A 27,854-nucleotide genomic window follows, 5' to 3' on the forward strand; every position below is an offset into this window, starting at 1 on the left:
GGGGTTTTGGTGTGGGTGTCCATTCTGTTTGTTAAGTTTTCCTTCTAACAGTCAGGACCCTCAGCTGCAGGTCTGTTGGAATTTGCTTGAGGTGCAGTGCAGACCCTGTTTGTCTGGGTATCAGCAGCGGAGGCTGCACAAGATAGAATATTGCTGAACAGCGAGTGTTTCTGTTTGATTCTTGCTCTGAAAGCTTCGTCTCAGAGGTATGCCCAGCCGTGTGAGGTGTGAGGTGTCGGTCTGCACCTAGTGGGGGATGTCTCCCAGTTAGTCTACTCAGGAGTCAGGGACCCACTTGAGCAGGCAGTCTGTTCATTCTCAGATCTCAATTTATTTGCTGGGAGAACCACTGCTCTCTTCAAAGCTGTCAGACAGGGACATTTACATCTGTAGAGGTTTCTGCAGCTTTTTGTTTAGCTATGCCCTGTCCCCAGAGGTGGAGTCTACAGAGGCAGGCAGGCCTTCTTGAGCTGCAGTGGGCTCCACCCAATTCGAGCTTCTAGGGGGCTTTGTTTACCTACTTAAGCCTCAGCAATGGTGGGCGCCCCTCCCCCAGCCTCGCTGCAGCCTTGCAGTTAGATCTCAGAGTGCTGTGCTAGCAATGACGGAGACTCTGTGGGCGTGCGACCCTCCAGGCCAGGTGTTGGATATAATCACCTGATGTGCCATTTGCTAAGACCCTTGGTAAAGTGCAGTATTAGGGTGGGAGTTACCCGATTTTCCAGGTGTTGTGTGTCTCAGTTTCTCTTGGCTAGGAAAAGGAATTCCCTTCCCCCTTGTGCTTCCCAGGTGAGGCGATACCTCACCCTGCTTCAGCTCTGTTCTATTAGAGGATGGAAGCGGATGAGTAAGAATACCCCGGCGACAACTATGGTGCTGGAATGAAGTAGAGCTGAGACTGGAGTTGGGCCTTCTATGGCAGAGGGTAGTCAGGGGTGAAGGCCAAATTGAGCTGATTTTCCTGCTGCTGCTAGGAGGAGGCCTATTAGTGGGAGGGAACTTGGGTTGGGCTGCCCCCGCTGACCAGCACTGACTCTCTGACACACCCCAGTGAGACAAACCCGGTACCTCAGTTGAAAATGCTGAAATCACCCATCTTCTGTCACTCTGGCTGGGAGCTGGAGGCTGGAGCTGGTCCTATTAGGCCATCTTGGGTGCCTCCCCAATGGTGGGCATTATTATCTCCCCATTGCTCCCAAGCTAAAAGTGAGCATTAATGTGCCATTTATTTATAATTACATTTAGTCTACAACTTTTATAATTCTGTCCTCGACTGAGTTATCACTTCTTAAGGAAAAAGAAAAGAAATTTATCATGTGCCTGTAATCAGTAAATATTAGGCACATCAAACAAAAATGTATTAATCTGTAACATTTAACGTAAATCATTCTCCTGAGGGGCACCTTTCCCTTTCATTCATCAGTGTTATTATTTCTTTATATTTTTCTGTTCTGATTGTGCCAAGAGATCAGAACTTTTTAATAAGTAGCTCTTTTGAAAAATATTAAAAAGAAATTTAAATGAATACAGATTTTTATGCAGAGGATCATGTTAAAATAGAAACCTTATAAATGAGAGATGTAGTTTATAATGTCACTAGGTGGTATTGAAGCCAGCCCTGTTTCTTCCAAAGGAGATAAAACTTGTAACCTTTATCATAACCATGTGTTGTTTGAGATCCTAACAGAATTTATTTTTCTGAGCTACATTCTTATTAAGATCTTTTATTTCTTGTCCAGAAAGTAAACAATATAAGCTTATGGACGTAATTCTACCAACTACTATTACAATCATTCCTATATAGGAACTGCTCCTATATATCTAATATTTAGTACATGCAATTCATTACTATTTATTTTGCTTATTTATTTGTCTAGCAGTTTTGCGGTATCTGTTCACAGCCATGTGAAGCAAATTGTCTGTATTAAGTGATTAATAAATAACTCATTAATCATAGTGTCATAAATACTTTTTAAAAGTACTTTTATATATAATCACCAAGATTGTGAATAAATTATGAATTAGGAAAGAGACTTTCAAATTTTCTATAAAACTCAATCAGAAAGCTGGTGACAGAACTGGAACTAAGACTACAGTCTCCTTACTTGTACTACCTTCTATTTTCCATCAATTTTTGAATATAGAAATCATATACTCATATATTAAGGTCCAGATGATTGGGTAAAATCAAACTTTGCTTCAATTTCTTTGTTTTTAATTTAAAAATGGGAGTTTATCTTTAATCAGTTGATAAGTTAGCTACTGAAATAAACAGAAATAATATGAAGCTTATCAAAACCTCTCTTTAGGCAACAGTTTGAAAGATAACCATAAATAAACTTATGTTCGGCTGGGTGCGGTGGCTCACGCCTGTAATCCCAGCATTTGGGGAGGCTGAGGCGGGCAGATCACGAGGTCAGGAGATCGAGACCATCCTGGCTAACACGATGAAACCCCGTCTCTACTAAAAATACAAAAATTAGCTGGGCGTGGTGGCGGGCGCCTGTAGTCCCAGCTACTCAGGAAGCTGAGGCAGGAGAATGGCGTGAACCCAGGAGGCAGCGCTTGCAGTGAGCCGAGATCGCACCGCTGCACTCCAGCCTGGGGGACAGAGCACGAGACTCCGTCTCAAAAAAGAAAAAGAAAAAAAAAAGAAAAAAAAGCTTATGTTCTTAGAATTTCAATATTCTTATTCATAAGTACGGCAGAATGATACATATTCTAAAGGAAATCATAAAATTTGTGGGACTAGAATTTATTATTGAGATACAGTTTTTAAAAAAGAAATTGACCTCATTGGAGGAAACCAGGTGTCATGTGGGTGCACACTATGTGGAAATCTAGCAGGCTGGGAAGGTTGAAGTAAAGGGGGAAAAAAAAAAAACAAAAAACAAAAGAAAGAAACATTAATGAAGAAGTATTATTAACAGCAGCATAGTAGAAGGTCCCAAAGTAGTAAAATGGAAGTGGGTTTAGAGCACACCTTAGAACTGGAAAAGAGATGGGAAATTTAATCTCCTTAAAGCAGAAGACTGATGAGTTCTTGACTTGCCTAGTTGACAATAAAAAGCATAGGAGAAATTACAAGAATCTACTTCAACAAAAATTGAATTTGTTGGTTACAGTTAAGTGATCAAAATCTGATAAGAATCATGCAAGTAATGTTAAACAAAATATGAGAAGTGGTATTGTGAGGTGGTTAAGCATAATCAAGTCCTGGAACTAGATTATTTAGATTCCTCTACTGGTTCTCTTATTCTAGCTATGTGACCTTGGACAAGTGACTTAACATATTTGTACCTTGGTTTCTTCATCTGTAATGTGGGGATAATAATCATAATTACTTCACAGAATTTTGAAGTAAATAAAGGTGCTTATATATGCCAATTAAATAAAACTATTTTATTTGAGACAGGTCACTCCATCACCCAGGCTGGAAAGCAGTGGTGTGATCTCGGCTCACTGCAACCTCCTGGGCTCAAGCAATTCTCGTGTGTCAGCCTCCCAAGTAACTGGGACTATATGCATGGGCCACCACAGCTGGCTAACTTTTGTATTTTTAGTGAAAACAGGGTTTTCCCATGTTGGCCAGGCTAGTCTCAGAATTCCTGACCTCAAGTGATCCATTAGCCTCGGCCTCTCAAAGTGCTGGCATCACAGGCATGAGCCACCGTGCCTGACCAACAATTTTTATTATACTTCTCAAGTCAATACGCAAAAGCTATTATTAATAGTTGTATTTGTGTGTGAGTTAGAGTTGATATTCCCTATCTATGTATTGGTATATATTCCTGTCATTTCAAAATATAATAATTTCAGGTAGCCGAGAGTACAAGCAGATGTACTGTACACCTAGAAATATTAAGAGAACAATGGCAGAAAAAGAAAAAGTTAATAATGCATAAACCTGGCAAAAGAAACCAATAGTATTTGAATGTAAAACTTTGTTTTTATTTTGCTACCACCTACAGAATACTCTACAAAATATTCTGAACCCATAAGTATAGTTTCAAAGAACATTTAGAATGAGAGAAACATTAATGGAATTTAGTAATAGGTGGAGCAAGGACCAGGAAGTGAATAAACCCTCCATTTGGGATCCACAGAATAATAAATGACCGAATATTAGTGGAATACTTTCGTTCTTGTTTAATAATGTCTTTTATCAAGGTGAAATATTTTAAACTGAATAGACTGGAATAAAGTCCAGAGAAATTGAACTCCAAGACAATACTTTGGTATTCCAAATGAGTTCAATCCCCTGGCTCATGTGAATTGCAACTTAAAATGTTCATATGTTAGAGAAAAATGATGAACTGATTGCACAGGATCTTTAATAAACAATTAAAATGATGAAAGAACTGTTTTTCCATAGAATATGAAAATGATGTATGAATTTACAAAGTAAGATTATATACCAAATTATAAAATAAATTATTTGGGAGATAATGATAATTATCTCACATGTGATTTGGTAATTATGAAACTTGTGTAGGAAAAGTTTGAAATTCACCATAATATCTTTAAAATTTATAAAAAACATGGAGTGAATCACAAAATGTTCTCTTTTGTGTTGCATGGTCAGAGAAAGCTCTAGTTTAACGAAACAAGTCATAATAAATTAGCCTTTCTTTCTCTCTCTCATATATATATGTGTCATAAATATATATATATGATATTATGATGGGAAAAATCTTGTTGAAAACCTTGCTAAGGACATATACCAAACACCTCCCCCTTTTTGAGATGAACCTTAGGACTAGCATATGTACTTATGCAAATGTTTCTACAAGTTGCTTTCTGATATGAAATATTTGGACTAACACACTGTAGAACTAAGTTAAGTTAATAACTGGTTGAGCGAATGTTTTCTTTCCCCACACCCTAAGGTGCAGATTGATAAATTGATATCAACAAAGATGAAGATAGGTGAGAGGACATCTTTAGGATCCTGTCTTCACATCTGAGTTATTTTCTATGTATTAATAATAACCTGGGCCAGGTGAGTGGCTCATGCCTGTAATCCCAGCACTTTGATAGGCCAAGGCAGGAGGATCACTTGAGCTCAGGAGTTTGAGACCAGGATGGGCAGTATGGTAAGACCTCATCTCTATAAAAACTTTGAATAGGTAGATAATGTGGTGGAACGTGCCTGTAGTCTCAGCTACTCAAGAGACTTAAGTAGGGGGATCACTGGAGCTGGGGAGGCTGTGGTTACAGTGAGCCAAGATCACGACACTACATCATTTCACACTGAGTGACAGAGCCGCACCTGGTCTCAAAAAGCAAAAAAAGAAACTAATAAAATAAAAATAACCTGATTGAAGTCACCAAAGATGCCCCCAACCAAAAGCAAAAAAGAAATGGCTAGTATGCTGGGATATAGATTCATATTTAAGAAGATCTTGTTATATAAGAAGATGAACTGAGTCTAAGAGAATGGATTTCATATGACAAACATAAGATCCCATAAGAGAACAGAAAAAAAAAGGATAAAGACAAGTACAGGAATCAGACATGGCTCAGCCAAAGATGTAAAACATACTAAGGGTTTTTATGACTGTAACTTCAATATGCGACATAATTGAAATACTGCTCATTTTAACTATATAAAAATTCTAAACAATAATATTTTTATTAAAAATAGTTCAATTTTGGTGCCAAATTCTAAGATACTTTGATTCGTCAAGGCGATTATTTTCTGACTAGTAGATACATCTTTGAAATGTAAATACTCACTGGCTATCTACTTATATTCTGAAATGATGCTTTCAAAACTAATTTAAATTCATTTATAAATTCATTTAAATAAAAAACCATGACAAATCAGTAATTAACTTTGTTTTCAGTAGCCTCTTAATGAACTCACTTGATTATTTGACAGAGCATTTAGATATTAAGAAAGCAGTAAAGCACACCTTCATATTATAAAATCCTGCCAAGAGTGTAGCAACAAGGATGAAATTATGATAAATTGAACAAGAGATTTTATTTTTTTACAGTTAATCTTTTAAATTATGCAAATAGAAAACAAAAGCTCATTGCTTTGCAATGCATTTCTCTTTGTAGTACATTTCTTATGTGTAACTGCTTTGGGTTCCTAACTTTATATTATTCATTATGGCAGATCAGGAGGATGAACTCCTTGACTGAAAAACTTAGAAAAGTGTAGCTTTTCTTTTATAAATCATAGACATTTTGTTTTATAAATATTTATTCTATTTGTCTTTATTACCAGTAATAAGAAAAATATTTAAAATTATAACAAAATAGTCTTCTAGATTAACTATTTGTCAGTTTCAATTTGGAATACAATTAGAGAAAAATATTTAATTACGGTTTAACTTGAGGGAAGAAAGTCAGAGTTGCATATTTCACAATTCACCAAAAGTAATGTCAGCCCTAACATAAATGTGTTGCATTTGCTAGTTTATTTCATCGCTGATTATTCTCATTACAGCAAACTTATGGAAAATTGAGCCTATAGTTTCCTAAAAATGCTTATCTATATAGAGCTAATGGATGAGTTAACACATCTTCTTTCTATAAATCTTTAAATTGGAAAATTACATTTACTTAGAGGACTTAGAGAAAACCTATTGGAGAGGAGAGTTAAATCTGTATGAAATAAACAACCAACCAAACACCTGTGACTCACCTTCTGTGTCATTAAAATACAACTAATCAAAACCTTTAGATAATGTAGTTTTTCATTTACTTTCCTATAATTTGATGCACAAAAGTTCAATTAGAAAGAAAAATGGAGAAAGTACCTGAGAGTTATTCTAAAATTTATGACAGTCAAAATAATTCTTGGCTATGGAATTAATGCAGGTTCAGTCCAATCCAGTGCCCTGTATAGGCCTCTTTGTAGCATACTATAGTTGAATGTATTATTGTTATCTAAAAACTCCTGATTATCAAAAAACAATTTAATAGGGTTTATCATGTTTCATTTAACATGATGGGAAAGAAAAATCTTACACCAACTTTCGAAGGCAAAACACCCCTGTAACTATGTGTCAAGCATAACAAGAAAACTTAATTCTCTAAAAATGCTATTTAATATATAAATTTTATTGGATATAGAAAAAAGTAGGTACATGCGAAATTGAGGCTATCAAGTTAAACTAGCTTTTGAAGAAAACTACCAATTCAACCAAAAACTGTTACCCAAAAATTCTCTAGCCTAATCAAACTGATTAAAAATTGATAGCAAACTGAAGTGCCTACAGAAGCCATTCTCATAATATAGATGTAGGATTTAGACCAAATGTAAGACAAAAGGCAGCCCATGACTTTGATGAATTAGTAAAGCATACTGTGTCCAAGGAAAGTGCCTACTTCTCAGTTTTATCTAATGATTATCATGTGGAAATGTATGTCTAATGATGCCCAGAGTCATCAAGAACAACTGAATATTCAGATTTTTTTATTGTAAATGCCATTATATTTTATATATGGTAACTACCTCGTATATATATACACATACCTATAGATGTATGTATATGTACAAATAGATATGCACATGCAAGTTTTATATTATTTAATATATATACTTATATATCATTTTATATAACTATTGCTTTTAAAAAACAATGTGCTCCAAAGGAAAAAGCTTCAGCAAGCCTGATTTAGAGCTAGCAAGCCCTCAGTTTCCACCTCCTGAAATTAATCCAACATAATTTCATATGTTCATATGGTTGAGAACAGGAATGCTGGCTTTGCCTCTAGATATGTTGGTATCTTGTCTCAGACTCATGCCTTAACAGAATTCTTCCTTTCTCCTCCATTTACAAAAGGGAAAAAAATCAATGAATGTAAAAAGCATTTGGGGAAAACAGAAGAAAAGGAATTTGTGTACTTTAGCAGTTCAGCTGGACTTTGAAGATTTGTTGCCTTAATTTGAATTCCTTTTCTCATGAATTTAACTGGTTTGGAAACTTGCTTCAATAATAATATGATAAATTATCAAACAGCTTATGTCTGACAGATCAAGCTTAGATAAAATACATAAATAAAGTTAAAAGGACACAACAGACAAACAACAGACATGTTAAATAAAGACTTTCCATGAGAATTCTTTATTGCTGTAAGGGAAAAAATAATATTAAAATATTTTAGTCTTGATATTCCTGTAAAACAGCGTACATTAATCTTGCAGAATTTGTTGAGCATTAAGGGTTTTCTTAAAGTTAATGTCTCCTATCTTCTTCAATTCTCATGTGGCCTATTGTTGAGAAACATATATTGAACACTCCTTTAATTAATAAATCAAGAGCTAGAGCTTTACTGCATCCATAGCCATAGTAAACAGTTATGAGACTCGGTGAACCTAAAATTCTAGCTTTCTGTTCTAAATATTTCATTTAAAGAAGATTTTTCTTAATCATTTTAATTTCTTAATCCACATGTCAGTGATGAAATAAAAAATATATCAAGCATATTAATTGTATCACAAAAGAGTTGTTGTTCAGTTTTGAGTATATAGTGTCCAGGCTGGACTGAAAAAGATTTGGTAGAGTATTGCATGTGCAAGGTATAACACCCCTTCCCATACCACAGGATCAATTTGCTTCCACTTGTTTGCTTGAGATTAGAATGTATTAAATAGTATCAATCTATTTATATATCTTTCCTCCCTCCTTCCTTCTCTTCCTCCCTCCCTCTCTCCTCTCCCTCCCTCCCTCTCTCCTTCCTTCCTTCCTTCCTTCTTTCCTACCTTCCTTCTCTCCCTCCTTCCTTCCTTCCCTCCCTCCTCCCTTTCTTCCTTTCATGTTTTCCATCTGAAGTAGCTATTCTTATATGCTTTGATCTAATGATAAATATATTGATAATAAAACAGAGTCTTTTCCTCATAGTTTTGTGTTTTTCCCAGAAAAAAAAATAGAACATAAACAAATTAAACAGCTATAAAATATGTCAGGCACCACAAACTATATCACAAAATTTAAAGCAAGGACACAGAATACTGTAACCTGGGTCAAGCAAATCTTTCAAAAACAGAATAGTTCCTATATGCCATCCCCAAAAAGATGACATTTAATCAGAAAACTCAAGGAAATGAAGGAAAAATTATGCTAATATCTGGAAGAAGAATAATCCAGAAGGAAGAAACAGCAAGTGCAATACTATTTGGTGTGGCTGCAGTGGAGTGAGAGAGAACAAAAATAATGTTGGAAAGATGTCTGGGAGCCAGCCAAATCCCAATGGGTCTTGTAAACCATGGAAAGATTTGAGATTCTATTCTTGGTAAGGTGAAAAGCTAAATGAGGCCGAGTTTCCTATGCTGTGATAGTTTCTAGCAGGGTTGAAGATAGAAGAGAGTGATAGTTTGCTATTTTACAGAATAAGCTTCAGCACCAGGAACTAAGGTACCTGTGAGCAAATGTCTAAGTCTGTCCACAACAAGTAAGTGGTTTGGGCAGAACAGCACAGAGGTTGGCAGTGAGCAATAAATGTTTGAGGCAGACAAAACAGAGCAACACACAGATGCACAGGGAGTTTGATCTGAACTAGTCAGGGTTAGCAAGGAAAACAGCAGCTCGCTTCACCCTGGGGGAGAGCAAGAACACAGTGGCCTAGCTAAGTAGATCAGACTTATTTGAAAATGTGTGTCATATTTCTGAGTATTAGGGGTTAGTCACAAGAGGAGCATGAATGTCTTGGTTATGAAGGCAGAAGCTGCTAAGAATATAATTTAAATATAAGTATTAAGCAGACATCATGTCATTCTAGGGGGAAAATTATTCACTCTTTCATTCTGTCAGTCAGTCAACAAATATTTATTGACTGTTCTTTGCCAGGCAGTGTTGTAGGCATCATTATCTTACCCTGGGAGTTCTATACTCTAATTGAATTTGTTACTATATAAGGAATAATTGAAGGTAAACTTGATTTCCTCAAGTATAGTAATCAGTGAAGATAAACTAAAACAAATGTTTGGTTTCTGACAGTCTTGGACCTTTAGTGATGCTTGAACTTTTTGATCTAAGTTTCTATCTTTATTATTTGAAAAAATTCTCAACTTTTACTCCAAATTGAGGTTGATTCTTTATCTATATATATTATATAATAATAGTATGTTACTTAGTATCATTACATATATCATTATGTAATATATATTATATTTAATAATACATATTAATAATATATTTTGTTATATTTTTATAATTACATATAATGACTATATAATATAATGTATATTATATACTATTCTATATAATATTTTATCAAATGTTAGTGTTTTATCTTTCTGTTTACCTTCCTTTCAGTCTCCTTCAATATCATCTGTTCCAAGAAGTTTGTCTTAGTCTGTAAACTAGGATTTATATCACATAAAATCATTAGCTGGCTATTTTAAAATGCTGCTACTACAATTATAAACATAATATCCTATTGGTTAGCTGGCCATCTTGTCTTAATTCTGGAGAGAATCTTCAGTGTCTCTGAACCATTTGCACTGTATCACTCTACTTACATCATGATACAGAGCAGCTGGAATAACTTCATGGAAATAAAACAGAACTCTGTTTAAATAAAAAGGTAGATTTGAATTTGACAAATTTTTCTCAAAAATAACATTAATTTACGGTGTTTCCCATTTTTAACTCATCATTCATTACACTTCATTTTTTTCTTTTGCTAAAAGATAAAAACTTACTAGAAAATATTAAATCACTCTATGCATTTAATTTGAAGGTTAATGTATCATCTGACCCATTACATATCCCCAATAATATTATATTTAAAAATATACACATTTAAATTTCACATTTAAAAATGTGAAATTTGTTTCATCAAATGTGCTCTATAGCCTCTCTAATATGTATATGGAATTGTATTTGAGAGAGATTTTGGGAACCATTATATTCAGCTTACTTACCACTTCTCTGAAAGAGAGAAACTTACACTAAAATTCATAAGGAAAATATTTCTTAATGACCTTCCAGTGAAATTTTAATGGACTATTGGTACTTGAAAACAAGCAAGATAATCATATTTTTAAATTGAAATAGTGCTTATTAAAAATATAATCATGAGTGAGAATGCATACAGATCACCCCTTGGAATATATTTTTCAGTTCTATAAGAGTTATATAAATTTTCTTTTGACAAAAGAAAGATATTTGTTGAGTCTAAGGGTATTCCTATCTTATTAGGCAATTTATAGCTGTCCATAATTATAGTCACAGGGGTTGCTACAAAAAGAGACATAATTTAAATCCATAATCTTCCTATAACTAGGGCTAGTAGAAACATATTAGTCACTATTGTAGACCAAATTAAAGTGTTTATTCCTTTTTCTACTTGTTCCTTTACTTTAATAACTGTGCTTACTATATGTTAAGAAACCTGACGTGTACATCATCTCATTTAATTTTTACCAACTCCAAAATATACATAACTGATTCCAATTTTATGATAAAGAAACTGGAGTTCTGAGTAGTTAATATCACTCTTATAATATCACTAATAGAGCTGCGATTTAACTCAGGTGTGTTTTTAATTCCATGCCTGAAGAGCTCTTTAACAGCTTAGCCATTCTGTGTCAACACATGGGACTTTACTTTCAATCTTCTATCAGTTTAACTCTGGCTTGGCATATCTTGGAGATGATCAAAATTGGATGTGTTAACATGTTGCTTTTTCATTTGGTGTGGTAGACAGCTCCCAATGGTACTACTTTGTGGTATTTCTAACCCTAATATAATTCCCTCTTACATAGTGCCGAGGTTGACCTGTGTTACCAATAAAATATGGTAGAAGTTATATGTCACTTATGAGATTAGGTCACCTTCTATCTTGGGTTCTTTGTTGGATGACTTGTACTGGGAGGGGTCAGCTATTATGTATGAGCTGCCCAACAAGAGCCACTGAAGCCTTCTGCCAATACACACATAAATAGCTGAAAGTAGATCCTCCAGCCCTTCTGATGAAGCATTCCTATCTGACTGTACTGACTGTCAGGAGAGATCCTGGGCCAGAAAAACCCAGCTAATCTCCTTGATTCCTGATTATCAGAAACTGTAAGAAATAATAAAGTATTATTTTAAACTGCTAAGTTTCAAAGTAACTTGTTATACAGCAATAGATAATTGTTGCAGCTGGCATTGTATGTACTTTTTGTCAGCATAGCCAAGGAGGCTTCCAAGTCATGTCTCTTCTTCACTGACTCCAGTGATTCAAATGTCACACTCTTTATGAAAATATTTTTTCACATTACTACTCTCAGAGTTTAAACTTGTGACCTAAGCTAACAGCATAATGTGACAAATTTGTGGTGTGCATACCATGAATGTGAATGGATGAGACTAGAAAAAGGTATTCTTGGAAATAATAAAATCACTTTATTCAAATACTATACATTTAGACTTAGCAGTTATTTGGTACGAACCAGAATGAAATTTGCCTTTCATTATCTATAAAGAAAATATTACTAAGAAAATGTAAAAGCTTGGTTTGTAAAGAACAAATTGAAATATATTAATTAAAAACATTTTCAGAGTTTGTGTTTTATAATCACATTGACAAGAAATTTACATTTATTTATGTTGATGGCTATGACACAATGGAACAGATTCTCTTATGTGGATCACACCCAATTCATTCATTCTTTCTAAAATTATCGTATGTATTAAATTATTACCCTATTGTGTACATTTAAGCCTATGTTTGCTGATGTAATTCCCAATTGCTAGCTAACTGAATGATAAAACTGCATGCATTTCTTATGAAACTAATCTGATACTGACTTGCCACCAATTTGGATTTGCCATATACACATGGGTTTACAGTAGGGGTGTTTTTACATAAAGGAGGGAGTATTGTGTGAGCAGAGAGTACTAGATAATTAGGAAAACTAGATTCTAATCCAAGTTTTCATTTACTGTATTATTTAATCTGGTTGATCGGACTTATTTTCTCTGGTCTCTTTTTGCTCATCTGTAAAATGAGGGAGCTAGGCCATATGTAGTTAGCCTTGTAATTCTTTATTCCAACAAAAAGTGCAGAAGAATGTGTCAAATAAATAATTGACTATGTGAATAGAAGTCTAGATGATCTGGCCCAAAGTAAGGCTGTGGTCCTGGAGCCCAGGCTTTGTCTCTCCAAGTCCTTCAAAGGCCTTGTCAGTGGTACTGGGACCATGGTATGACTATTGTATTTATAATATTGCAATTATTCAGTAGAAAGCATTTAGTAAAATATATATGCTACTTGCCATAGCAAATTGAGATTGAATAAAGTGATTTTCTTTTGGAGTTTTTCTTAGTTCATAATTACTTCTTTTTACTTGTTTATCATTAAGTTATCACTATTTTATTATTGTATCATAATTGGTAACCTCTGTATAGAGGCCTATATTAAAATTCAGTGGATTGAATTAGCCTCCCATATGAAGTATGTAAATGTAGCAAGTAACACAGGTATGGTACAATGCAGAACCTCCCCCTACCTTAAGAAACAGATGTTTGAGCTAAGAACATCTGGAGAATTTCATATAGTCTGTTGGGTTTAGGTAGGCAATTCATCATTGGCATTGTATGCTGGGCTTAGTTAAAAGCTGATTGGACAAACCCTAAAATTCTAGTAATCTTCTGCCAAAATGAAATAAAAACTGTGGGAATGAATAAATCTGTGCCATAAGGAGTCTTCTCCAGTGACATTCACAGAAGCCATACAGCAGATTGCACACAAGTGCTGTCTATACATTCTTATAGTCATGTATTTATATGTATGTCTGTTAAATGTTTGTAAATATAGAGAAAACTGAAGCTTCGAGTATTTTTTCAGCATGCATGGAATAATTCAGTCATTCAAGAAGTCCAGATACAATGCTGAAATAATGGAATTGTATTGGTGGAGGTCTGTAAGACAGACCCCACTGTGAAAAACACTCTTGGACACTTGTTGATATATCAATTGTTGTAGGTATTTTTCCCCCTGAAATGTTCTATAGAAGAATAGTTCTGTCATAATTACTAATTTTGTGGTGTTTTGGTGAGTTTATCTCTAGTCTTTTTTTGGTATATTTGCGGGAATTGATTCTTCTTTAAAGAATGTTAGAAGAAAATGTCATTGAGAATTTTGATTAGTAGATTCCAGCTTATCAAAATCTCATATCTTTTCTTCTTCTCTTTATTGATATTAAACCCACACCCCACCTCATAAAGTGTTATGTATGGAAATATCTAGCAGATCACTGTGATTTGTTTTCATTACATTGGGTCATTGTCATTAATAAGATCTAACAGTTGCCTGAGCCTTTTCTAAAATAAAAAATATGATATTATCTTATTGATATAGTTTTCTAATTGTCTAGAACCTAGTTACCAAAAAGAAAAATGTATTTCATATTGATTTTACAGATTATCTTACCAAAAATTTAATTGAATATTGGAATGACTGATGTTTCAGAGGAAGTTAGAAAAATAATCAACTTTTTTAAAATTTTAAAGTGAAATATGTATTTTATTTACTAATTCTGTTCTGCAAGAGATATATCAGAAGAATAAAATACCATAATAACATGCAGGCTTCAGTGATCATTCAACAAATTGGGGAAGTATTTGATTTTCTTGCACAAATAAATTTATTCTTTAAATATATAAATTAGTGATTTGATGATAAATATATAAATTAGTCATTTGATGATGTGCTTTGTAAAATTGTACTGCAAAATATACCTTAAATTAATTAGATATTTTCTTTTTTACAAAAATATAAATAATGGTATTCTTATACTGACATATTGGATGTTGTTAATTAGCTTTGACTTTATGACCTCTTCAATTAGTCTTAACATAAAGACAGTATAACAAGTGACATTTTTTAAAGAAATAAAGATGATCTATGACTGCAATATTCTTTAGATGTCTGTTGACTCTTTTGGATGATCAGGACTATAATTCTTTTATAATATAGATATATATGTTATGAAAATAGAACTTCACTTCGATTATTCTCTATTTTTTTCTTTAAAAGTTTTAAAAGACACAATGATGCCATACTCCTTGCATTGTTATAAGATTTATAAGACTCTCTATAAAATGGTTAGCATATCTGGCATATAGTCAACACTCAAAATATTAGCTATTAGCAATATAATCCTCTATGTGCCAAAATTTGGCAAAATTCTCAATTTTCAAATCATCTATACTCTTTGTCATTGTTCAGACATTGGCCAAATGCCTTCTCAATCTGCAGCTTTGTATAGTGATGATTTTAACTCTCATTTAATTTATTCTAAAAAATGTCAACTATTCCTCCTCCGCTTCTCATATCTACTTTAATTTCTATGTTCTATATGTTAGTGTTCTTTAGTTCCACCTTCTCTCTTGATTCCTACTGACTAAGCTTTGTCCAACATGCAAATAATCTTTGTTTCACTTCAGAAGGCTGCCTGCGGATGTCCATTTCAGAGCTGTGTAAACCTTTTGGATTGAAACAGTGCTGGTGCAGATGTCTTAAAGGACAGACCACAAGTGTGTCTCCAAGGGTATTACCAATAATTAGGAACCCATCATCTTGTACAAGTTTATAAAAATGGATATTATACCACTTTCCCAGTAAAAGAGAGAAAATAGGTTGCATCAAAAGACTCAGATATTAAGTCTATAAAGTCTTCAGAAGGAAGTTAAAATTCATTTTATTATACTCTCCATAGAGGAGAAGTGAAAAGCAATCTTTGAGCTGTAACCTGACACCTGCTATTAAATCACCTGTGCTGAATACACCTTGGGGGGAGTGAGGAATTAACCTTAGTATTTCTCTGACACTGGGACACCACTCCATTTGCTTAACTAATATACCATGCATGGATTAACCTCCTCCTTAAATCACATTAGTTAAGTTTAAGGATAAACCAACTATTTTTATGTCCTATCCTCCCACATCATGTGATGTTTTACCAGTTTGAATTATCATTCAACAGACATTGATTGAGCACCTACTACATCAGGCATGTGTGAAGTCTTCCTGGCACAGTGTAGAAAGGAAAGACATTTTTTTCACTTTTGCTTCTCTTCAGGAAATAAAATTATCTAGTTTGAAAAGGTACATTTCTCAGGCATTTGAGCCTTCAACAAAACACATAAAAATTGCATATTTTGCCAGGCTAATGACAGAAGAGGAAGAAGGAAGAGAAAGATACATCAGCAGCTGTGCTTTAGTGCCTATAAACAAAAATCTGATGACAGGAATGTATCTGCATATATCAATACTAACTTTGAATGTAAATAGGCTAAATACTCAAATTGAAAAGCACAGAGTGCGAAGTTGGGATAAAGAAGCAAAACCCAATGGTATACAGTCTTCTAGAGGCCCATCTCATGTGCAGCGATACCCAGAGACTCAAAGTAAAAGGATGTAGAAAAATCTGCAAAGCAAACAGCAAACAAAAGAAAGCAGATATTATTCTTCTAATTTCAGATGAAACAGATTTTAAATCAAAATCTCCACACAACAGCAACAACAACATAAACTTCAGGCTAATATTTTTGATGAACAGAGATATAGAATTTTTCAATAAGATAGTAGCAAACTGAATCTAGCAGCACATCAAAAAGCAAATACATCATGATAAAGTAGGCTTTATTCCTGGGTTGCAAGGTGGTTCAACATACTCAAATCAACAAACCATCTGATATGATTTGGCTACGTCCCCACTCAAATCTCATCTTGAATTGTAGCTCCCCTAATTCCCATGTGTCATAGGAGGGACCTGGTGGGAAGTACTGGCGGTCATGGGGGCCTTTCCTTGTGCTGTTCTTGTGATACTGCGTAAGTCTCATGAGATGTGATGGTTTTTTAAAGGGGAGTTCCTCTGCACACACTCTCTTGACTGCCTCCATGTAAGACATAAATTGTGACTTTGCTCCTTGTTTGCCTTACACCATATGAAACTGTGAGTCTATTAAACCTCTTTTTTCTTTATAAATTACCCAGTCTCAGGTATGTCTTTATTAGCAGCATGAGAACAGACTAATACACCATCACATAAATAGAACTAAAAACAAAAACCACATGATAATCTCAATATATGCAGAAAAGGCTTTTGATATAATTCAACATCTCTTCATACGAAAAACCTTCAACACACTAGGCCATGAAGGAAATACTTTAAACTAGTGAGAGCCACTTATGACAAACCTATAACCAACATCATATTGAATGGGCAAAAGCTGAAAGCATTCCCAGTGAAAACTGGCACAAAACAAGGATGCCTTCTCTCACCACTCGTATTCAACAGAGTACTAGAAGTTCTGGCCAGAGCAATCAGACAAGAGAAGGAATGAAAAAGCATCCAAATAGAAAGAGATGAAGTCAAACTATCCCTTTGCAGAGAAAACTATTCTATACCTAGAAAACCCCATAGACTCGGCCGGGCGCGGTGGCTCAAGCCTATAATCCCAGCACTTTGGGAGGCCGAGACGGGCGGATCACGAGGTCAGGAGATCGAGACCATCCTGGCTAACACGGTGAAACCCCGTCTCTACTAAAAATTACAAAAAACTAGCCGGGCGAGGTGGCAGGCGCCTGTAGTCCCAGCTACTCGGGAGGCTGAGGCAGGAGAATGACGTAAACCCGGGAGGTGGAGCTTGCAGTGAGCTGAGATCCGGCCACTGCACCCTAGCCTGGGCGGCAGAGTGAGACTCCATCTCAAAAAAAAAAAAAAAAAAAAAAAAGAAAACCCCATAGACTCTACCATAAAGCTCCTTGATCTGATAAACAACTTCAGCAAAGTTCCAGGATACAAAATCAGTGTACAAAAATTAATATCATTCCAATACACCAACAACATCGAAGCTGAGAGCCAAATCAGGAAAGCAATGCCATTCAAAATAGTGATAAAAAGAATAAAATACCTAGGAATACAGCAAACTAGGGAGGTGAAAAATTGCGATAAGAACTGCCAGACACTGCTCAAAGAAATCAGAGATGACAGCTACAAATGGAAAAACATTATATGCTCACGGTTAGGAAATATCTATATAGTTAAAATGGTTATGCTGCCTAAAACAATTTGCAGATTCAATGCTATTTCTATGAAACTACCAATGACATTCTCATAGAATTAGAAAAATCTATTTTAAAATTCACATGAAATCAAAAAAGAGCCCAAATAGCCAAGGCAATCCTAAGCAAAAAGAACAAAGCTGGAGGCATCGTATTACCTGACTTCAAACTGTATTACAAGGCTACAGTAACCAAAACAGCATGGTACTGCTACAAAAACAGGCATGTAGACCAATGGAACAGAATAGAGAGCCCAGAAATAATGCTACACACCTATAATCATCTTATCTTTGACAAAGTTGACAAAAACAAGCAATGGAGAAAGGACTCCCTACTCAATAAATGGTTTGGGGATAACTGGTTAGCCATATGCAAAAGATTGAAACTGGATTCCTTCCCTATACCATACACAAAAATCAACTCAAGATGGATTAAAGACTTAAATAGAACCTGAAACTGTAAAGACCCTGGAAGGTAACCTAGGAAATACCATTCTGGACATAGCAACCGGCAAATATTTCATGATAAAGATGCCAAAAGCAATTGCAACAAAAGCAAAAATTGAGAAAGAAAATGTAATTAAGCTAAAGAGTTTCTGCCCAGCAAAGGAACCTATCAACAGAGTAAACAGATAGCATATAGAATGTGATAAAATATTTACAAACTACACATCAAAGTCTAATATCCATATATAAAGAAATTAAATTTACAAGCAAAAAAAAATCCCATTAAAAAGAGGGCAAAGGACATGAAGAGACACTTTTCAAAAGAAGACACATGCAACCAACAAGTGCATATGAAAATGTATTCAACATTACTAATCATTAGAGAAATGTAAATCAAAACCACAAATGAGATGCCATCTCACACTATGCAAAATGGCTACTAGCAAAGAGCCAAAATATAACAGATGCTGGTAAAGTTACAGAGAAAAGAGAATGCTTATGCACTGCTGCTGGGAATGTAGTTTAGTTCAACTATTGTGGAAAGCAGTGTAGCAATTCCTCAGGGAACTTAAAACAACATTATCATTTGACCCAGGAATCCTAATATTGTGTATATACTCCAAGGAATATAAATCATTGTATCATAAAGACACATGACACATATATTCATTGCAGCACTATTCATAATAGCAAAGACATGGGATCAGCCTAAATGCCCATGAATGGTGGAGTAAATTTTTTAAAATGTGGTATGTAAATACCATGGGATATTACACATCCATAAAAAATAACAAGATCATGTTCTTTATAGCAACATGGATAGAGCCCAAGGCATTATCCTACGTTAACTAATACAGGAAGAGAAAAAATAATACCCCATGTTCTCGCTTGTAAGTGGGAACTAAACAATGAGAACACATGGACACAAAGACGGGAACAACAAACACTGGGGCCCACTTGAGGGTGGAGGGTGGGAGAAGGGAGAGAATAAAAATAAAACTACCTATCTGTTAGGTATTACCTGGATGAAAAAATAATCAGTACACCAAACCCCTAAGATACACAGTATACCTATATAGCAAACCTACACATGTACCCCTGAACCTAAAATAAAAGTTAAGAATCATTGACTATCGTCAGTGTTATAACATGGTCTCACCACTTTTGAGATCAACTCAGCAAATTGCTATGGCTAAGTCACATCTTTTTTTTTTTTTTTTTTTTTTTAATTATTATTATTATACTTTAAGTTGTAGGGTACATGTGCATAACGTGCAGGTTTGTTACATATGTATACTTGTGCCTTGTTGGTGTGCTGCACCCATCAACTCGTCATTTACATCAGGTATAACTCTTTAGTTATGTCAGTGTTAACCTATTCTTTTTGTAATTAGGATTTGCCTAATTGTAAAACAGATAATTTGATGAATGTTGGAGTTTTATTCTTTTATATTAATTTTGTTATCCAGGAATTTATAAGAAACAATATATTGGAAGATTTTTGTTTTATGTTTATATTTATTTATGCTTAGAGTCTTTGGACTTTTAATGGCTCAATTCTTATTTATATTACTGCTTATGGGACATTCTCTTGTCTTTCTTCAAAAAAAATCCATCTTTGATATCATTACTATACTGTTAACTACCACTCCATATTACAGTCTATCCCCACCACTTCTCCCCTATGTCCCATGAAAATTACTTTCCTATGTTCTTTGAAGGTCTCAGCTCCAGGCTTACTGTCAGTGTGTCCACTACTACTACTGCTATTTTTCTTCTGGATTTCAACATCCAAATAGATGACTCTTTCACCTCCTGCAATGATCTATCTGCCAGCCTACCACAGCCACTCACTCTTAAGCTCTTTGCCCAGACACTTTCGTTACGAATTCAATATTCCTTCCAAAATCTCAAACATTCTGCTTTCTGGCCACGAGTTCATAGCTTTCCAGTTTATTCCCTCTATTTTCTCAATTCCAAAAATGTTTACAGCCCACTGGGAAATTAAATCAATTAATTGATTGCACTTTTTTTTTTTCTTATCTCTCAGGCAACTCGTGTCCTCACATTCACCCCTCTCAAAAGAGATGCGCTATTCTTCCCCAGCCATTAGCCCTAGCTGAGTTTTCAGTACACAGCCAGCACTAACTTGTCAGCTATGTGGGTAAGGCATACATATTGGAAGTGGATTATCTAGCCCTGGTTGAGGACCCCCCATATAAAGCTGAACAGATCAGAGAAGAGCCATTCTTGCTGAGCCCTACTCAAGTTTCACATTCCTGGGAAAAGTAAATGATTGTTATTTTAAGCCACTAACTTTTGGACTGGTTTCTTTTAGAAGAGGTGGCTATTGAGAAAAAATCTTGAGATTGTCATTGCCATCATTTCTTATAAATTCTGTGATTCTCAGAGTGCACATTAACTTCTTTGAGCATCAGTTCCACCACCCATAAAGATAATAATTCTTCACACCTCTAAAGATAATTTTGAGGGCTAAATGACAATGCATTCAAAGCCCTTAGAATACTGTATTCAAAATAATTTTTCAAGTTGCTGGCTAACATTACTATTATTTTGTACTAGGCATTTTCCAGTTGGGTACAGAATATTGTTTCCATTTTTTCTCTCAAGCCTTTATTGACTTCCTTATTCAGTTTTCCGAGTACATATGAAACATTGTATTATGTATAGTATATATAATACATTAATATTTTATTTAGCTTTTTATTCTTTCCTATCCTTTCCTTTCTAATTCAGCTTTTTCTTTCATTTCGGTGGACTGTTACTTATTCCAGCCTTTCTATCTTTTTTCTATATTATTTCCAGCCCAAATTTGGTTTCCAAATGCTGCGGGGTGATAACAATGCATTAATTTAATAATAAATGAAAGATAGTAAATCAGTACAAATCATGCTAAATGTTTAATATAAAAATGTGCATTAACCTTTATTGCTAGTAAAACAAAGTTAAGAATTAAATGTGCATATAAATTAGCTATAAAATACTTAAATACAAAACTTGCTAATATAATTCAATTTTACACATTTATGAGTACACAGTAAATTAGAGTGACTTGAATTTTTTTTAAATGAATGATTTTCAATTTCTTCAAGTTAGCACTAAGATACTTGAAAAGCAAGCTTATGATAAAGAAGAAGGGAAAGTAAGGACCTAAGACAATCTTGACATTGATAATCAAAATTCTGAATAAAATAACAAACTCATTAACATTAACAGCAGAACTGAACTCCTAGAAGAAAATTTGAAACTGACCAAAATCATCTCTAAAAATCAAATTGTACAATATAACAATTGTTTCATACTGAGACTAGGTGTAGTAGTTCTGTTTTTTTCAAAGTATTTACAAATGTTGCATCTATTGTATGCCAGGTGTTTTGCATTCATTATCTTATTTAATTCTTTTAATGTTTCTTTGAGTTTTATTCACAGAGAAAGAATAGAAGCGAATACAGGTTCATAGATTTTAAGTGGCCTGACCAATGAAAACAACAAGTTAAAAGCCAAGAATTTTACTTAAGAACCATCTAACTCTACAACACACCCTCTTTCCACCATACTACAGATTTCACAGGCTGAGGATATAAAGTTCTCATTCAGATAATGCTCTAAAATTTTGAAAATGAAGCATAATGAAAAAAAAATCTTCATACAATCATAGCAAAGCAGGATCTGTTTTCAGAGTCAAGTTGAGCAAGGACCTGAATACTCTCTTGTAATACTCTTATGCTACATGACATAAAAATATTTTATACTTTGTTTTAATGTAAAAATGTTACCAATAACTATAATCAATAAGCACAATAACAAATAAAAGCAATTTAGTGGAACCAAGCATTTGATATACGTATCTATATCTTAGGAATATTACATTTTGTCAACACTAATAATTGATCAATGTAATTATAACTTTTCCTCAAAATTATGTTGTCAAAATCTAGATTTTTGATCACATCTAACAAAACACCTGACTGCTTTGCAAGTTAATTTGTAGGATACCTAGGAATATTATAGGAAGAGAGATTGAACAGATTTTGGAGAAAACACAAATATTCAGATATTTTAGAAACAGGCAAAGATTTTTTATTAGCAGAGCAGTTATAAGACTTAAATGTTAACTCTAAAACCAGAACTAAAACCTAAAAACTAAATCTGGATTTGGTACCGCTTCTCATAAAAAACAAACAAGATAGACCAGTGTACTACATTCTGGGAACAGCCACTAGTTCTTTTGTATTTTTTTTTTTTCTGTTTTGCTTTTGACATTTAAAGGTAGAAAATTGTGATGTGTTCAGCCCTTGGTATCTCGGTATCTTAGAAACAAGCAGCTTGTAAGAAGCACCTTAGGAAGAAAACATTTTAAGGAAAATAGAGCTGACCAATGTCAACATGCTGTGTAGGAGTCAACTCATAGAAAATGCTGGTATGCAACAAGAATTTAACCCTATCTCATTTGAAGCACAGCAAGACTACTTGAATATGTGTGTCATATTATAGGCATCTATTATGAGTTAAAATTCATATTATAAATAATGAATATGTATAGTTATTATAATACAGCCATATAATATAAAACACTGCAAGACTGTTGAGTATGCCTTTCATGTGACGTAGAAACTGCTAAATTTTTATTATGAATTCAGATTACATAATTACTTTTATCTACACTATAGTTTAAATTTTTATTTTTCCTTTAGTTTAGCAGGCAATTGGAGAAGAAATGTAAGGGGTTTTTTTGTTTGTTTATTTTTAGTATAGTTAAATACATAAACACACATTCTCAGATTTCATATGAAGTGCAGACTTGAGTGCTTCTGAATTCTTCCTCAGGGGCTGTATTAGTTAGTTCTCATGCTGCTAATAAATACATACCCGAGACTGGATAATCTATAAAGGAAAGAGGTTTAACGAACTCACAGTTCCACATGGCTAAGGAGGCCTCACAATCATGGCAGAAGGGGAAGAAAGAGCAAAGGCATGTCCTACATGCCAGCAGGCAAGAGAAAGTATGTGCAGGGAAACTCCCCTTTGCAAAACTATCAGATCTCATGAGACTTATTCGCGGTCATGAGAACAGCATGGGTAATACCCACAACCACGATTCAATTACCTCCACTGGGTCCCTCCCATGACATGTGGGGACTATTAAAATTCAAGGTGAGATTTGGGTGGGGACACAGAACCAAACCATAGCAGGGACGTATCCTGTTTGTTTGAGTTCTTGCTCCCATGAAGAAAAGAGAGAGATTTCTATGACTAACCCTTCACATTAGCTCCATAATCCATTTATTTGGAGGTTTTCAAATAAGTGAGCCTTAAAAGGGACAGAGCAAAAAGGTATTCAGCATACATGTAAATATTGCAATATAAGAATCACATCCATGAGATTCATCATACTTGATTTCAACAAGTTTTGACTCTTTAAACAGTTATAACTACAGAGAAGGATGGAGCCCTACTTTAAGTGAGGAGAGGGGGCTTAGAAGAATCTTGTTTATCCTGGCTCTGGAACATATATACCTAGTACCTATTTTCGCATTCCCACAGAATTACAACAACACTATTAATCCACTCATTTTTGCTTTCACATCAAGTTCTAGTTTGTTATATGCTTTTTATGTGTTCTATCTTTTGTTATTCCCAAGCATCTGTCTTTTCCAAGTATTATTTCATATTTAGGTTACAAATGAAATCCCCTAGTTCATCTACCAGCCTCCCTTCTCTCCTGACTTGATTTCATATCACAGTCTTCTGTTGATAAAATATCTTAATCAAGGAATAAAAATCACAATACTTTTCTATCCTTGAATTCCAATGATTCTTTTCTAAATCTCTAATTCTTTTTAAAATGTGTATCATAGAATTAATTCAAAGCTCTTCCTCAAATGGCTCAAACTACTTCATTACTTAGTCCTTTACATAGTAGTAGTTTCTTTGTTCTAATTTAGTGGGAATTAGATTATTTTATCTTCTAAATCTTCATTTCTCCTGCCCTCTTTTTCCATCACTACCATCCTCATATGAAATTTCTTCTGCCATCTTCTCAGCTAAAATCACTAACTGACTTGGTGCTACTTGAAAGTATTATTTGACATCTTGATGTGATTACTAATATGTTACCAAGAATTATCCTAGAGTTATGTTATATACTTTTGTCATTAATGTCAAAGGATTTAATGAATGATTTTTTAGTTTATCAAATGATCGAATAAATGAATTTCTTGGTATTAAGTGAAATGCCACACAGATGGAGTTAATTAGAATTATGTGCATATAAACTCTGTTAAGTACTTAATTCAGTGATTCACAGGGTAAGAAGGCACAAACTGTTAAGTGTGGGCATATACCACTGCAATTAATTTATGCAGCTGATTTTATATTATGCCCGGCAGTAGGGGCTAGTTTAAAAGTTTGGCAAGAAAAAGTACAAATCACCACTTATCCCTTGCTAGCATTTACGGTGTGCCAGGCATTATATTCTAGGTAATTGTAATAAAACATCAATGCCATTTTCTCTGGTTTAATTGTATTCAAATGCAAACACCCAAACTGTGGACCGTTAATGAGATTGATAAGAAATGACCCCTTGATTGAAAACATCTATTATCATTAGTGATTATACAGATAATTTCCTATGTGTAATACATAAACTACATGTATATGTATATATGCATGTATATACACAGTATGAGAAAAAATGAATGTGCTTTCCAGGATAGACAACAGCAATAAACATTATGTTTCTATTGCATTGTTTATTTAATCTAATCTTATTTATTAATGGAGAACTGAAACACTAAGACTGCAACTCTGTATTCTAGATACATTTTTAACATTGTCAGTAATAAACAGCAAAAATATATATAATAGGAAAGTGCTAAAGTTATTCTTAAAAATCCCCAAATGTAGTTTATGAAATAATTTATAGTATTTGTGATTTTATATTGCATTTCATGGCATCTTATTAGTGAAAGTAATACTGTTTCCCAGATTTTGGAACATTTTGGCAAATTTGATTATGAAGAATTTTTTTCTCTCCTATCTTTTGATTCTGAACCATATGTACCCTGACTCAAAAAATAAATGTAATCTTCTTATTTTCTGCAGAAGTTATTAGCACTTGATTTCATGGTGTGTTTTTAAAAGAGAGGAAATTAATATGTTGGCACGATTCTTAGGCACAGCTTTAATGTTTTTTGTTTTGTTGTTTTGTTTTGTTTTTGTTTGTTTGTTTGTTTGAGACGGAGTCTCACTCTGTCACCCATGCTGGAATGTAGTGGTACGATCTCGGCCCACGGCAAGCTTCAACTCCCGGGTTCGCCATTCTCCTGCCTCAGCCTCCCGAGTAGCTGGGACTACAGGCGCCTGCCACCAAGGCTGGCTAATTTTTTTTTTTTTTTTTTTTTTTTTTTGTATTTTTAGTAGAGAAGGGGTTTCACCGTGTTAGCCAGGATGGCCTCGATTTCCTGACCTCGTGATCCGCCCGCCTCGGCCTCCCAAAGTACTGTGATTACAGGCGTGAGACACCGCGCCCCGCCACTTTAATGATTTATTCCTTTAAAGGCAAACACCAATTTTTATGGAGCACTTTAGGCAATGAATTTAGCAAGATCAGGAAAAGTACACAATACGCATAGTTCTTTCTCTCAAAGAAGTTTAGGTAGGAAGACAATAGAAAAATAAAAATATGCAATTTAAAGAAAATTTCAAGAGTAGTTGAAGATATTTTGGAGTTTAGATGTTCGGAAACTCTTTATTGAACCTCTATCCCATTCTAGGCACTGTGATAAGTCCTAATGTGATAGTGAACAAGTGAGTTGAGAGCAGACGATACTGTACAGATCTGTTAACAAATAGGCTTTTTTACAAATGAGAATTTGTATAGCAATTCTAAGAAAATAGTTTCAAAGAAGAAGAAAAAATATGAGCTGGATATTCAAGGATGGATATGATTGAAATATGTAAAAAGAGAAAACAGCTTTCCAGACATGTAGAGTGTAGTGAACAAAAATAGTCCTTAGGAGAAAGGCTGATGCAGGAAAGTCAAAGGGTTGTTGGGGAGTTAGGAGATTGATTGCAGTGCAGGCATTGTGAAGGGTGACTGAAATGGAGCAAGTTAAAAAGACAGAAAAAGAGGCTGGAGCCTGGAAGTGTGGGACCTTGAATGCTAGACTGAAGCAGATTTAGGAGATTTTTATGTCTCTTACTCTTAAGCTACATGCAGTAATCCATCTCTATTCTACTTGAGCTTCATGTTTTATCCCATTAACATCTCAGTAATGTAAAAGAAGCTGGAAGGTAACAATAAGTATTTTTTTTTAATTTTTAAAAGTTTATGGGTACATAGTAGGAGCATGTATTTATGGGGTACATGTGATGTTTTGATATAGGAATAGAATACGTAGTAATCATATCAGGGTAATTGGAATATCCATCACCTCAAACATTTATCTTTGTGTTAGGAATATTCCAATTGTACTCAAAACTTTTAGGTATTTTTAAAGATACAAAAAATGATTATTGACTGTAGCCACCCTGTTATGCAGGAAAATACAATATCTTATTATGTCTAAATATGTGGTTGCACCCATTAACCATCCCCACCTAATCCCCCACTCCCTACTACCCTTCTCAGCCTCTAGTAACCATTTTACTCTCATTTTCACGAGGTTGATCGTTTTAATTTTTAGCTCTCACATATGACTTTGTGAGTTGCAGAAATGTAAAAGGGGCAGGAGAGTTAAGTGATATATATATATATATATATATATATATATATATATATATATTTTTTTTTTTTTTTTTTTAACTGATATATTACCGTGAATAAAAAAAACTATTGCTGATCCTGGAAGGTTTTCTGAAATGGTTTGATTAGTTTAGAAAAGTGATCCCTAAGCCAAATATCTGTCTGTCTACATGCACAACCATATGGTCATAATTATTTAATAATAGTGTTAGAAAATTGACATTTTCTGTGGACTAAATGTTTGGGTCTTTCCAAAATTCATATGTTGAAGTCCTAATCTGCAAAGTGATGGTTTTTGGAGGTTTGGCCCTTAGAGGTGATCAGGTTTAAATGAGTTATGAGGGTGGAGGCTCCATGACATTGAAAGGGAGAGAAAAGTAATATCTTTTCCTCACCCATGGCAAGATTCATGGCTGACACCTCTACAACAAAAGAAAGATTAACAAGAGAAAAATATTAAAAAATGTATTTGAACAAAGTTTTATGTGACACAAGAGCCTTTGGAAAGGAAGACCCACAGAAACAGGGAAAACCACATATGTGTATTTTTATGCCTAGGTTTGATGAAGAGTAGACAGTCATGTAGAACTATGATTGGACAAAAGGCAACATGATCTAATGTT

At 34.3% G+C, this 27,854-nt stretch overlaps 1 protein-coding gene across 1 annotated transcript in view; it reads left to right on the forward strand.

Moving 5' to 3' along the window:
- The window catches only part of LOC105487501 (hyperpolarization activated cyclic nucleotide gated potassium channel 1), a 440,263-nt gene that overhangs the window by 259,721 nt on the left and 152,688 nt on the right, over window positions 1–27,854 (forward strand). The gene's annotated exons all lie outside the window — the stretch shown is intronic.

This window comes from Macaca nemestrina, chromosome 6 (assembly GCF_043159975.1).
Source record: "Macaca nemestrina isolate mMacNem1 chromosome 6, mMacNem.hap1, whole genome shotgun sequence".
Lineage (NCBI taxonomy): Eukaryota > Metazoa > Chordata > Mammalia > Primates > Cercopithecidae > Macaca > Macaca nemestrina.